The sequence below is a fragment of the Tachysurus vachellii genome, chromosome 16 (genome assembly GCF_030014155.1).
Source record: "Tachysurus vachellii isolate PV-2020 chromosome 16, HZAU_Pvac_v1, whole genome shotgun sequence".
Classification (NCBI taxonomy): domain Eukaryota; kingdom Metazoa; phylum Chordata; class Actinopteri; order Siluriformes; family Bagridae; genus Tachysurus; species Tachysurus vachellii.
Genome location: NC_083475.1, coordinates 2,142,659 through 2,156,478, shown reverse-complemented (window position 1 = coordinate 2,156,478; position 13,820 = coordinate 2,142,659). Strand labels below are relative to the sequence as shown.

Sequence of the window (13,820 nt, the reverse complement as noted above, 5' to 3'; positions counted from 1 at the left end):
TGTAAAACCTGAAGATTTTTTCCACAGGAACTACAGAAATTTGGTAAAACACCGAATTTGGATCCACAGAAAGGACAATACATTTTGTGCACTTTTACACACTTCCAACTTTTCCCAATTCCAACTTTTCCCTGCGGCAGACTGTTGTACTTCCTGTATATCTTGAGTGGCAGGTGTCTTGTCCAATGATCGGTAAGTGATCCAATCAAACTATACCTACCTCTTCTGGGTTGTCTGAAATGTCGTTGTGTTTTTGGATTTGTTATGTGTTTCGTGTAACGATTCAGACAACCCGGAAAAGGCAGGTATAGTTTGTGATTGGAAACTTACCGATCATTGGATGACACCTGTCATTCAAGATATAGATTAGATTAGATTAGAGTCAACTTTATTGTCATTGTGCAAGGTACATGTACAGTACAGAGCCAATGAAATGCAGTTAGCATCTAACCAGAAGTGCATAGATAGCTTATTTACAAGTGGCAGTGTAATTAGTATGGTAATTGGTATGACAGATATAGCTGTACAAAAGGAATGTCCTTATGAATATATATATATATATATATATATATATATATATATATATACACACACAGAATAAATATGGATGGACATACAGAAGTGTAATGATAGTTTTTGGGTGGTGCAAGGATGCATGATTTAAAGTGGTGCAAAATAGTGCAAAACACAGAAGAAAAGTGACAGTGCAGTGGTGATTGCTAACACCATATCAGCTGTTCAGTGCAGAAACAGCCATGCGAAAGAAGCTACTTTTCAGTCTATTTGTTCTGGCTCTGAGACAACGGTAGCGTCTGCCCTATGGGAGAAGTGTAAACAGTCCGTGGTTGGGGTGAGAGGGATCTTTGATGATGCCCCTTGCCCTTTGCAAACAGCGTTTTTTGAAAATGTTCTCCAAGGTGGGTAGTTCAATTCCGATGATTTGTTGGGCGGTTTTCACCACCCTCTGAAGAGCTTTACGGTCTGAAGCTGTGCAGCTGCTGCACCACACTGAGATGCAGCTTGTGAGGATATACAGGTGAATGAAAGGTGTCTTGTCCGATGATCGGTAAGTTTCCATTCACAAACGATACCTACCTTTTCTGGGTTGTCTGACTTGTCGTTGTGTTTTCGGATTTGTTATTTTGTTTTCGGGTTTGTTATTTTGTTTTGCACTTCTCGGCCACTGTAATTATGTTTTGAGATGACGTGTTTACTAAAACAACCTACTGTGTTACATTTTTTTAACACATTTGTTGAATTCATCTCAGTATGTTGCTTCCAACACATTGTTTAAATTGTGTGTGAATGCTAAGAAAAGAGCCAGCATGGAATCGACTCATTCAGGAATGACACATGACTCGTAATGAATCCTCCTTCTGAAACGTATTTTATTTATTTATTTACAGCATTTGGCAGACGCCCTTATCCAGAGCGACGTACATAATTCAGTGTAAGTCTTTACATTTACACTTTACAATTATGTAGCAGAGCGGTAGGGGAAAGAGTAACCCTTTTATATTAACAGGTAAAGTTGAGCTTCACATGACTTTACACAGCATAATTTACATGAGCTCCATTTACAATATATTCACATTTTTCTTATATAAAGTTGTTTCTAATAAAAAGTCACCTTTAACTAACTCAATGAATGATCCTTCTTGTGTGACATTAATATCTTTTCTTTTGACTTTTCCAAACGCTCAGCAAAATCCAGTTTAGGATGATGGAGAATTCTTTCACTTTAGGAAGGAGGAGTCATTACAGGTGATGTGTCATTTGGGAATGAGTTGACTCTTTGAACCGGCTCTTTCGGTGAACAAGCTGAGTGGCAAGTCTCTCTAAGAAAGAGACTAGGAAAATGTTTCATATTCACATATTCGGATATCTCTCTTTAATATATTTATTACAGTAGGCTCAAAAAGATTACAAAACAATCAGCTTCATGAGAATCTTTCTAGAAACTGATGCTGTTTAAAATCTAAATAGTACGTTCTAAGTTATAATACGTTATAAGTTATTGACTTTTAATTCATTTTAAGATATACAGTATTTTTTTAAAGTTTACCTAATTTTCTCATTTTGTGATTGCTGTGCATCAGTTAAATAATGCTCAAAATTTGACAGACATTAAATGTTATTTAAGATTGTTATTTTTTGTTATTACTATCCCAGCCTAATTTATTTGGCTGGAACTGGCCCTAGCTTGTACACAGCACATTCAATCTCTGCAAACAAACAAAAAACAAACAAACAAACAAACAAAGCTAAAATATTAGGGCCATAAACACATTTTTGAATGTTATTTATGATATGCTCTTTTTGTGTTGATGGTAAACTGACCAATCCACAACATGAACAACTTTCAGTGGATCTAATACAAGAAAAATAACTATCAAAAAACTGTTCTTTGTCTGAATTATATCTATATCTGATGCCAGCGACTCCCTTTGTCAGCACAGTTCTGATGGGTTTGTCTTGTTCAGATAAAGGCTTAAAGATGTCATTGCATTTGATTGGTGTTTCCTCTGTTGTTGTTCTCCTGGATGCTGCCTCGATCTGTCTCACCTCATGTTCATTATTGACTTCTCCACTGTCTCCCTCTGTGATGTAGAGCTCTGTGTAGATCTCATTCAGGAGGGTTCGGGTTCCCAGGTTTATTATCACTTCATTCAGTCACTGAAACTTTTTCATCAGATTTAACTTGAACTGTTTCTGGAATTCATTTACAGCAGCAGATTCTGAGTCGTGCCTGTGGTGAAGCAGGAAGATGATGTGAGACATGGATTTCGGTTACTATTCTTTATACTTTTTTCTGACTGGTTTCCACAGATAGTTCTTTATGATGTTCTCACTATGTGTTTGCCTTCGTTTCCAGTAGGTTTTCTATAATCTAATTAATAATGAAGTTTTATAATACCAGAGTTTCAGTGTCACAGTCATGTTGGTTTTGATCTTACCCTGTATCTTTGATCTTTGTTTCTATTCCATCTCCTGCTTCCTGTAGAATACTGTGAATAATGTATTAAGTACCATGTGAATAAGCAACATTATGAACCTAGAGAAAAAAATTGGGCCCTAATTTAATTCTAGTTATTCTAGGTTTATTTCTGTATGGCTGTTAGGACTGTGACTGAACAGTCACCATCACTTTGAATGAACAGGTAATATGTTCTAAACAGATACAAATACAGATATAATTTTAAGAAATCTTGTCAGAAAAGTTCACAGTTATAAAATTTGAGAGTTATAAATATCAATTTATGTTCACCAATCCACCTACTGCCATGTGTTTGGGACATGGGAGGAAACTGGAGAACCTGAAGGAATCCTACATAGACAAGCAGAGTACATGTAAAACAGTTCTCCTGAAATTTTTAATCAGTGCTTAAAATTATTGTAAGTAAATTATTAAGTTTATGCTATAATGTCAGATACATGACTTAAGGGTAAAAAAATAATTGACTAGGTCCATATATTAGATCATACTTTTTTTTTCTTTACATCACATTTTATGGATACATCACCAGCCAATGTTGATCTCTGTAGAGTTTAAGAGCAAAAACTACCCTTCATTTGTCTAAGATATTAATTTTTAAATTTACATTCATTGAATACTAACTCTAGAAGTTTCTTATGGCTTGGTATCCTGTCACTGGTTCAATGATGCTGGGTGTTGCTCTACTCTGCACAGAATGGACATACAAAAGTCCAAAAAAATATTTGGACAAATGGTATTTATTTTAACAATACCACAATCACATTTATAAACATTTCCCCAAAATAGACCTTAAATAAGACATTTAGTCACTTAATTGTGGTTTCATCAAGATCAGAGTTATAATGTTTTTGTACTGATTTTACCTGTTTATCTAGTTAAATTTGCTTTTAAGTGTTACGACTTTAGCAGTGACATTAACAGTGAGGAAATGTTACCTGTGTAGAAGTGTTGAGTCTCCATCTTTAAACATCAGAGGAGGATCCATAGACTGATCACTCTTCATGGAGATACAGCTGGGTGTTGGTGATTCTGATCTCTTTCCCTGGAGTTTACTGTACATTATACACAGTCCTTTCAATAACATAACATAAATTCTGATAGATTATTAATAATACTAAAACCTTTGGTTAAATGATTCTTTTCATATGTACTCAGTAAATGATTTAGATATGATTTTTTTTTCATTAATAGAACAGGAGGATGTTGTAATTTACTGTTTTTTTGATGGTGGGGAAACATTATCTGTGTCCGGATCAGGAGTCTCCATCTCTTCTGATAGAATAGATCACACTCCTAAAAAACACACAAAAAAATGTGCAAATAATCTTTCATGCACTCATTTTCACATCTTTATCCTTTTAGGATTCTTAGAATACACAACAAAGCACAGTATTGATGAGTGTAAAGTCTAATACTCTTGAAACATTTTAAAATAGGCAAATATTAGGTTTAAATAGACAATAAAATGTATAATATATAACACAAATGTATAAATCAAAAATAAAGATAAATAAATGTTACTGTATGTTCCTATATTTGTCAATATAATATTGTTATTAACTTTAAATTTATTTTAAATATTGACTTGATATTGAAATTTAGATTTTTTTATTGTATTTAGTGTAAGATCAGTTCATTTTTTTTACTGCAGAATTGTAGAATTTATTCCTGTTCAAATTGACTATATCTAGGCATATACTAGTGCAGTAACAGAAATTTGGAAATTGTCTTTGAACATTAGTCTTTCTGTTCTTTAAAGTGCAGTTTTATTTAAATTCAGTTTGTTTGCACAATATTTTTTGAACTTGGTGCTTTTGTACTTGGCCCTATTATCTTTTATTGTCATACTATAATTAGGGTTCAAGCGCGAAGCGCTGGAAACCTATTGTTTTTGTTAGGATTTTTATTATTAGGGTTCAAACGCGAAGCGCTGGAACACTATTGTATTCGTTCTGATTTTTAGGGTTCAAGCGCGAAGTGCTGGAAACCTATTGTTTTTGTTAGGATTTTTAGGGTTCAAGCGCGAAGCGCTGGAAACCTATTGTTTTTGTTAGGATTTTTATTATTATTATTATTATTATTATTATTAGTAGGGTTCAAGCGCGAAGCGCTGGAAACCTATTGTTTTTGTTAGGATTTTTATTACTAGGGTTCAAGCGCGAAGCGCTGGAAACCTATTGTTTTTGTTAGGATTTTTATTATTATTATTATTATTATTATTAGGGTTCAAGCGCGAAGAGCTGGAACACTATTGTATTTGCTCAGATTTTTATTATTATTATTATTATTATTATTATTATTATTATTATTATTATTCCACCCTAGAAATGGTCGTGCAGCCCAAACCGTAAGGCCTAGAGAGCTCAAACTTGGTCAGATAGTAGTACTGGTCACAGTTAGGATGGTAGATGGTCAGATGGTAGTACTGGTCACGCATTGTTTGTCCCCATAACCCCTAAACCGTATGTCCAAATCTCAAGTGCTCATTGGAATCCTTGGCTCATGACTTAAAAAATGTATATCTCCAATTTCATTTCCGCCATTAAATTTTTTCGCTATGGCGCATTTTATCCGAAACCTACTTTTGCTAACTAGTCCTAGGTTTTTCTCCTGATCGAGACCAATCCAGTGCAGTAATATTCTCTGGAGTCTCAAAGACAATAATTTTAGAAAAAAAGTCGAAATTTTGATTCAGGGTCCTTAAGGGGCCCCAAAACGTTTGGACTGTGAGGAGCCAGTTTTACTAAAATGTCAATAACTCAAGAACTAAATGAGCTATCAACACCAAGCTTGGGAAACAAACTTGTGAAAGAGGTCAAACTGAGGTCACAGTTCAAAAACCATGGCGATTGGCCACTTGGTGGCGCTATAACGGAAAAATCACTAAAAACAGCCATTTTAAAAAAAAAGCCCTCTAGCGCCACCAACAGTCCAAAAACCCAATTTTGTGCTGACTTGTAAGGCAAAGATTCTGATTCTGGTTCTGACTCGGAGTAGGCGGGGCTTGTCTTGAAATGGGCGGGGCTTTAACCGGTAATAATTAATTTGTAATAATAATAATTTATTTATTTATAACACTAGCTTACTACCTTTATGTTTTTATAAAATACAGCAAAAATGTGTCAGACACACAGTGTCTGGTTACTGGTTAGAGACAGTTGAAGGTTTAAAAAAGAAATAAAATCTCCGACAGGCAGAGACGCAGCGGAGGGGCGCTGTGACTAGCCTATCACTGGTTGAGGGGCGCTGTGACTAGCCTATCACTGTAGGGGAGAGGCGCTGTGACTAGCCTATCACTGTAGGGGAGGGGCGCTGTGACTAGCCTATCACTGTAGGGGAGGGGCGCTGTGACTAGCCTATCACAGAACGCTGACACAATCAGCTAGCCAATGATGATTTTCAGCCAAGTATCCGGCCCATCTCATTTACTCGTTTCAGCCAAGTATCCGGCCCATCTCTAATGGATATGACTTTGTTTATTTTAGGGAAAACTGGACGGGTGAGTACTTCACATGACATATGTTGTGGCACCCTCTGTAGCATGACATATGTAGCATGACATGACATATATCGTCATGTCAATCCAAAGGCCTTAAATGCTTGAACCCGGGAAATGCTGCTTGTAGCTTTAATTATTAGGGTTCAAGCGCGAAGCGCTGGAACCCTATTGTATTTGCTCAGATTTTTATTATTATTATTTTATTATTATTATTATTATTATTATTATTATTATTATTATTATTCCGCCCTAGAAACGCCCTAGACACATGTGAAAGAGGTCAAACTGAGGTCACAGTTCAAAAACCGCTGTGATTGTTTGTTCTTGTTCTCTCTCTCTCTCTTTGCTCCACTATCTATCTTTTCAGATCCCTACCATTGGACATTTCCTGTCAATCTTCATTATCCTGTGTGACATCACAGTCCGAACACAGTTCTAGAATCAGTGCTCTCAGTGTTCTAGAATTAGTGCTCTCCTCCAAGTACATTCAGCTTCAATTAGAGGGCTCTATTGTTGTTCATTCGGTTTTAGTATGTCAGACTGTTCATGTATCCCAATTTCTTAGTTATTTTGTGTATGTGACTTGAGGGTCACTTTGTGTATGTGACTTGCGGGTCACTTTGTGTATGTGACTTGCGGGTCACTCGTTCTGCATATGGATGCTTGTGTTTCTTCGCTTTATGGATATGACTTTGTTTATTTTAGGGAAAACTGGACAGGTGAGTACTTCACATGACATATTGTGCAACACGTTGCTAAGCTTTTCTGTATTATAGACACTAGGTTAGGAGCGGGTGCCACCCTCTGTAACTTGCGGGTCACTTTGTGTAAGTGAAAATCCTTTAAGGCTTTAAACTCCCTAAAGGCCTTAAATGCTTGAACCCGGGAAATGCTGCTTGCAGCTTTAATTTTGATTATTATTTTATTAGTTTTTTATGCAATTAAATGTGTGTGTGTGTGTGTGTGCACTAAAGAAAAAGAAACAAACAAAACCTGTACAGCTGCATACTTTGAGCTTGGACTGTTCTTAAAACCTCTTATGAAATGGCTGAAATTTCATGTTTTTTATCTAAATGACATACCCAAATTTAAAGTGGTACAGCTCCCATAAACTTTGACACTCAGGGGTGTGCCTGGTATCATTGGAAAGGAAACAAGTCTATATGATACAAGTCTCAGTGTGATTCTAGACCTTACTGACACAGAGTTACAGAGGCTAGAATGGAGGGTTTTTATTTCCATCCAAGTCATTCATCTGTAAACTGACTAAAATACACTGCTGTAAACACATCTAAAGACAAACTCAAGGTCATAGCCACATGTCTTAGCTTACTACAGAAAAAGGTCTGAAGTCAAAAGACTCAAAAATGGATTTTATATGATTTTTTTTCTATAGATATGTCTGTGCGTTTTTGTTTTGTGCCATTTGGGGATCCCAAAATAACTTTGACTAAAAAGACTGCTGAGTTTCAAAGGTTTATAACTTTTGAACCCCTTTGCCTAGAAACCTAATCTGAAAAAAAGCCTGAAACCTGACACTCTAAGGCGTCAGAATGCGCACGTTCAACTATTGCGCAATAAAGGTTTTGCGCACGGCTCTAACAGGCACCCCTCCCTTACCAGATGGCACATATCATATATCGTTGAAATCGTCTCCTTATTGGCTAAAGAAGAATGAGGGTCCCGGACCATGAAATTGCTACTGGCGGGAACAACTGTCAAACAAATGGAGGGTGTTCCAAATAGAATGGAGAGCCATCATTAGTTCCTTAGCTGTCTATCTCTGCTCTACGGGAACCTATTGGCTCATGAGAGGGCTTGTTTGATTCGTAAGACTTTGCTCAACAAACATGGCACCCAAATGTAGTTTTATAAGTCTCCAATGAGAAGTGAGAGTCGAAAGAATGTCCGGTAGTGAACTATTGTTAACAGTTTTTATATCGTTATTCGGTCAGAAACGTCAAGAATGTGAGGCGAACAAATCGTTTTGGATTATATTCCATTTCCTTGGACTCTTGGGGATTTATGAAAACAATTTGTTTTGGACAATTTCACCAAGGTGGATAAAGGGAAGCATTTTGTGGTAAGTAAACAAACTGAATTGGTGCTGCCCAGTTCAGGTGACTAACAACTAGATTACAGTTTTATGACTGCTATAAATCATATTATTATTGTGTGTGGGCTTATCCTGGAATTCTGAGAGTCTAAGCTTTCAATCGATGTGCTGCATGACCGTATATTTTGAAGATTTAATGCTTAAAAGTTACAATGAAGTTTATGCAGCCTCACTTCCGAGGGGAGGTGTGCTGTGTATGGCACAGTGATCAGAAACGCTCAAATGGCTGAACTGCAGTCCGAACATTATTTAAATTCCTGCTCCGGGGACAAAACATTGAAATTTTGGGTCCATGGCCAGGAAAATCCCCAGACCTTAATTCCATTGAGAACTTGTGGACAGTCATTAAGAGGGAGGTGGACAAACAAAACCACCAAAATTCAGACAGACATCTAACAAGCATAATTTAGGATTATACAAGAATGTGCTGCCATCAGTCAGGATTTGGCTCAGGAGTTGATAGACAGCCAGGGTGAATTGCAGAGGTTTTAGAAAAGAAGAGTCAACACTGCAAATGCTGACTCTTTGAATAAACTTAATGTAGTTGTCAATTAAAGCCTTTGGCACGTATGCTTGTAATTATACTTCAGTATAACAGTAACATCTGCCAAAAAAGATCTGAAAACACTGACGCAGAGAAAATTGTGTCTTTCTCAAAACCTGTTTAACAGGTAAAGTTGTGCCTCACTCATCTTTTACACAAGCTTCATTTACAATATATCCGCATTTCTCTTATATAAAGTCGTTTATAATAAAGAGTTAACTCACCTCTAACTGACACAGTCAATTATCCTTGTTCTGTGACATTAATATCTTTTCTTTTGACTTTTCCAAAGGCTCCACAAAATCGAGTTGAGGCTGATAGAGAAACTCTTTCACTTTAGGAAGGAGGAGTCATTACAGGTGATGTGTCGTTTGGGAATGAGTCGACTCTTTGAACCGGCTCTTTCGGTGAATGAGCTGACTGGCAAGTCTCTCTAAGAAAGAGACTAGGAAAATGTTACAAAGCTACAATATTAGGGCCATAAATACATTTTTAAATATAATTTATGATATGCTCTTTTTGTGTTGATGGTAAACTGACCAATCCACAACATGAACAACTTTCAGTGGATCTAATACAAGAAAAATAAGTAGCAGAAAACTGTTCCTTGTCTGAATTATATTTACAGGTGTGCAAACGGGTAACAAGAATACCTGTGATTTGACTAATTGTTTGAACACAGATATCAAGACTGTGTTTTGGTGCTTTCCAGTGCTTGAGAAATCTCACTACTGAGTGTTGAAAGTTTATTTTTTACAGTAATTTGACAATGAGCTTCATTAAATCTTCATTAAACTTTTAACCTGCCTCCTCACTCTGCATCATAGTCAGCACCAGAGAAGGGTTAACAGGTGCTTCAGCATCCCCAAGTAAGAACAAAGCTCCCCCATAGCACCCACAAATGTTTTTCTTCTTAAAGCAATAATATAAAGACTGTGTTTTTATTAATAATTTAGTTAATCGTTTAAAAGAACAAATGAAATAAAATAAAAACATTTACATATTACTTGTGCGTAACGGAACATCACGTGACATGAGTTACAGCTATGCTGGTGTAACATGTCTCGAACGGACACCTTCACCCACAAGAACCACACATGAGATCTGGCACTTTTAATCTGTTAATATGGAGGAATCATCAGATCAAACGGGTTAGCAGCTCCTCCCACTCTGATACACCCAGAGTTATTTTTGAGGGAGGACCCCAGAACACATGCATCCACCAGCCTTGTGCAGTGAAACTCAGGCAAACAATAAAAAAAATACAAGTGAATAAAGAAATTATTTGTTACAGCATAGAGATTTCCTGTTTTCGTTTTTTTATACTAAACAATATGCTCCCAAAATGCACTACAATTGTGTATATTGCATCGAAATAAACATTTACATTTACAGCATTTAGCAGACACTCTTATCCAGAGTGACTTACATTTTTCAGTTTATATACCTGAGCAATTGAGGGTTAAGGGCCTTGCTCAGGGGCCCTGCAATGGCAACTTGGTGGACCTCGGATTTGAACCAATGACCTACCGATCAGTAGTTGAACGCCTTAACCACCGAGCTACCACATCCCATATATCTAAACATTTTATACTTGCATCATACGCAAATATGCATCCTACTTTAAATGAACAAAACAATTACAACCCATACTTAAACCCAGTGTATGTACACATTACATACAAAATTAACTAATGTGCTCAGTATATTTTACATAGTCATGTGCAAGCCACACAATGTGCATCACACTTAGCACAAATAATCAAATACAATTCTTACCCTTTTATAACACTTTACATAAAACATTCATCAACTATCAACCAACTCTTTTCTTTTATAAAACAAAACATTACAGATAGCGTACCTGTTAATAAGGAGAACTCATCAGGGGCCTGTTTCAGAAAGCAGGTTATGTGAAAACTCTGAGTATGTTAACCCTGAAATGAGGGAAACTCTGGGTTTTCCGTTTCAGAATGGGATGTATGTTAATCCCGAGAAAGCAGGTTAAGTTAAGCCCGTTTCTGAAAGAGAGGTAACTTATACTCAGAGTCAGTTTCCATAGTAACTTACTCTGTGAACCTGACCTGGTCGGGAGCAGGTTTTCTTCGGTAAACCCAGAGTTTCTGTCGTCTCCTCCCCTTTTTAAAGCGGAAGCGACGTTTAAACACCTCATTCATTGTCCACATTTCAGTTACACAGAGAGCAGCAAAGGGAATAAAATGTCCTGTTATGGACGATCCTGTTGATGAAGAGGCTGTATTAATTCGTAGGGACTTACATTTACATCGGGAGAGGATTTTGAGGCCCAGAGTGGATTTTTTTGTCATATCCCTATGTATTTTTATTTGAGCGGTACCGTTTTTCTTTACAGTCAATAATATGCATTCATAATCTCATCCATTCTTACATAAGAAACATCACGGCTGTGCTCTTACATCCGAGCAGATGCTTTGCGTTGCTTTACGTTTCTTTGCAAATGGTAGTTTTGTGTATAACATTGGGAACGCGGAACATATTAGTAAGGCTACTGTTTGCAGAGCGGTCAGGAAAGGGTGCCTCACTCTTAAGCAATTTCTGAGAATTTTTGTGTTGTTTCCTGGGCACAAACCAGTGAGAGTCATCAAAGAGGAGTTTTAAAGGATTGCAGGTCAGTGGTGTATAAATTGGTTTAAATGAGGCTAACATGATAAATAACATTCAGTTAAGAATATCTTGTGGCGACCCCTGGAAGTAACCTAATAATTAGAATTCCCTTTAGGATTTTCGAATGTGGTTGGATGCACTGATGGCACACATATTCCGATCATTGCACCTTCTGAAAATGAAGCTGATTATGTCAACAGGAGGTCTATCCACAGTATTAATGTGCAGGTACACTGACAGCCTACTGTTTCTAATGGTCAAAGACTACATCACAATACTGTACATGTCTTTGCACTGTCCAGATCATATGTGATGCTCACAAATGTGGAGGTCAAGTGGCCCGGCTCTGTTCATGACTCAAGAATGTATCAGGAGTCAACAGACTGAGTAACAGACTGGAAAGGGGTAAGTAAATGTATGTCCTATACACATATTTCAATGTATGCATTACACACTCTAAAGCACAGCTCTAAAGCAATGTGAACTTTCTTACAGGAGAGATTGATGGCTTTCTGCTGGGAGATAGTTACCCATGCCGACCAAAGCTTATTACACCTTACCCAAAACCTGAACCAGGCCCCCAGCAGCGCTTCTATGTGGCACACTGCAGGACGAGAGCCCATGACCATAGGCCTGTTGAAAGCACGTTTTCAGTTCCTACTTCACCTCATGTAACCAAAGAAAGGGCCTGCAACATTATTGTGGCATGTGTTGTTCTCCATAATATTGTCATAATTAGAGGGGCGCAACACCCTACCCTACAATTACAAGATCCTGAGGAAGACTCCATCAACCCTGCACATTTCCAGGATGGAAGGGTAGTCCGGGATATGATATGCCACAGTGCCATCTCAGATTAATCATAATATCTACCACCACTACCACCACCACCACAAAAAAAAAGGAAAATGAATAAACACAAATTCACAGCAATTTATATGGTGTTCTTTATTTCCTACCAAAAAAAAAAAAAAAAAAAGATTTCAACATAGTTTCAATACTTCCTAGAATTCACCTGTGACTATACACTCACCTTTAGCTTTTGTTTCAAAATCTCGATTTCTAGATCTGCCTTTGGGTGGGTTCGGGTGTGGGGTAAGAATGACCATTTATAGACAAACAGATTCTATTGGCTACTCCACATAAAAATGTGAAGAAATGTGAATGTGTAGATTGTTTGATGTGTAGACACATAATATTAACATTACCTCTGTAGGCCTATCTGTGGCAGCAGAAACGGTTTCTTCATCCCCATTATCCTGTAAAGATGCGCATTCCATAAAGAACACTTTATAATATAACATTTAGACCCATGATAAAAATGCTGCTGTGCTGCTAGACACTGAATGCTATTTAGTTATTTAATACGTCAAATGTTTGTAAAGCCATGTACCCTACACCTATGATATGCTTAAGGCTTACCTGATTGAATTATGTTTTTATATTTCATTTTAATCTGCTGCCACTTTCTTTTAATGCCTGCAGGATTGCACCTATACATGGAAAATAAATTAATAGGTTTAATAAAATACTGTTCTTCCAGTTTCACCTCTGATATTATAACAGTTTGAAATTTAACCTTAAAATAGTTCTTAATTGCTAACTACATATTACATCTTAAACAAGTCTAATTAGATTAATGTAATAATTACTATCTCAGGGCTCTCAAGTTTTGAAGACAGGCGTGACATCTCCACCTCCCCAGCGTTTGAGGTTTTGTTCAAACTGACTGTCAAAAATACCCTCTGTAATGAATGTTTTTTTTTTTTTTTTTTGGTTGTTGCGTTAAATCGTACCCAGATAAAATAGTGCTATTTTCTGATTGGCTATTGTGTAGCCTCTTTTTTTGATTGGCTGATGAGTGTCAGGCTCGACTAAGAACTCCAGGGGAGAAGCACTTGATTCCTGCGCGGTTCCATAGAGACAGCGGTGCGGACACATTTTGGACGCTGCGGCATATTAAATATATGCTAAATAGTCAAAAGGTTTTTCTGCGTGAGAAATACAATGTGTGGTGGGA

General features: G+C 37.0%; 2 long non-coding RNA genes across 3 annotated transcripts; one reads left to right on the top strand and one right to left on the bottom strand.

Annotated features, from left to right (window-relative positions):
* Window positions 1–652: 652 nt before the first annotated feature.
* Window positions 653–9,512, bottom strand: LOC132858971 (uncharacterized). 2 transcript variants are annotated; one of them, XR_009649681.1, is made up of 5 exons: window positions 9,382–9,512; window positions 4,213–4,291; window positions 3,934–4,050; window positions 2,958–3,008; window positions 653–2,749 (listed from the first exon to the last, which is right to left on the bottom strand). It is a non-coding gene; the product is annotated as an uncharacterized LOC132858971 (long non-coding RNA). The 2 variants fall into 2 exon arrangements; XR_009649680.1 differs by having other exon boundaries at window positions 2,958–4,050.
* On the top strand, window positions 8,334–12,752 carry LOC132858970 (uncharacterized). The gene is made up of 3 exons (XR_009649679.1): window positions 8,334–8,580; window positions 12,103–12,205; window positions 12,296–12,752. It is a non-coding gene; the product is annotated as an uncharacterized LOC132858970 (long non-coding RNA).
* Window positions 12,753–13,820: the final 1,068 nt, after the last annotated feature.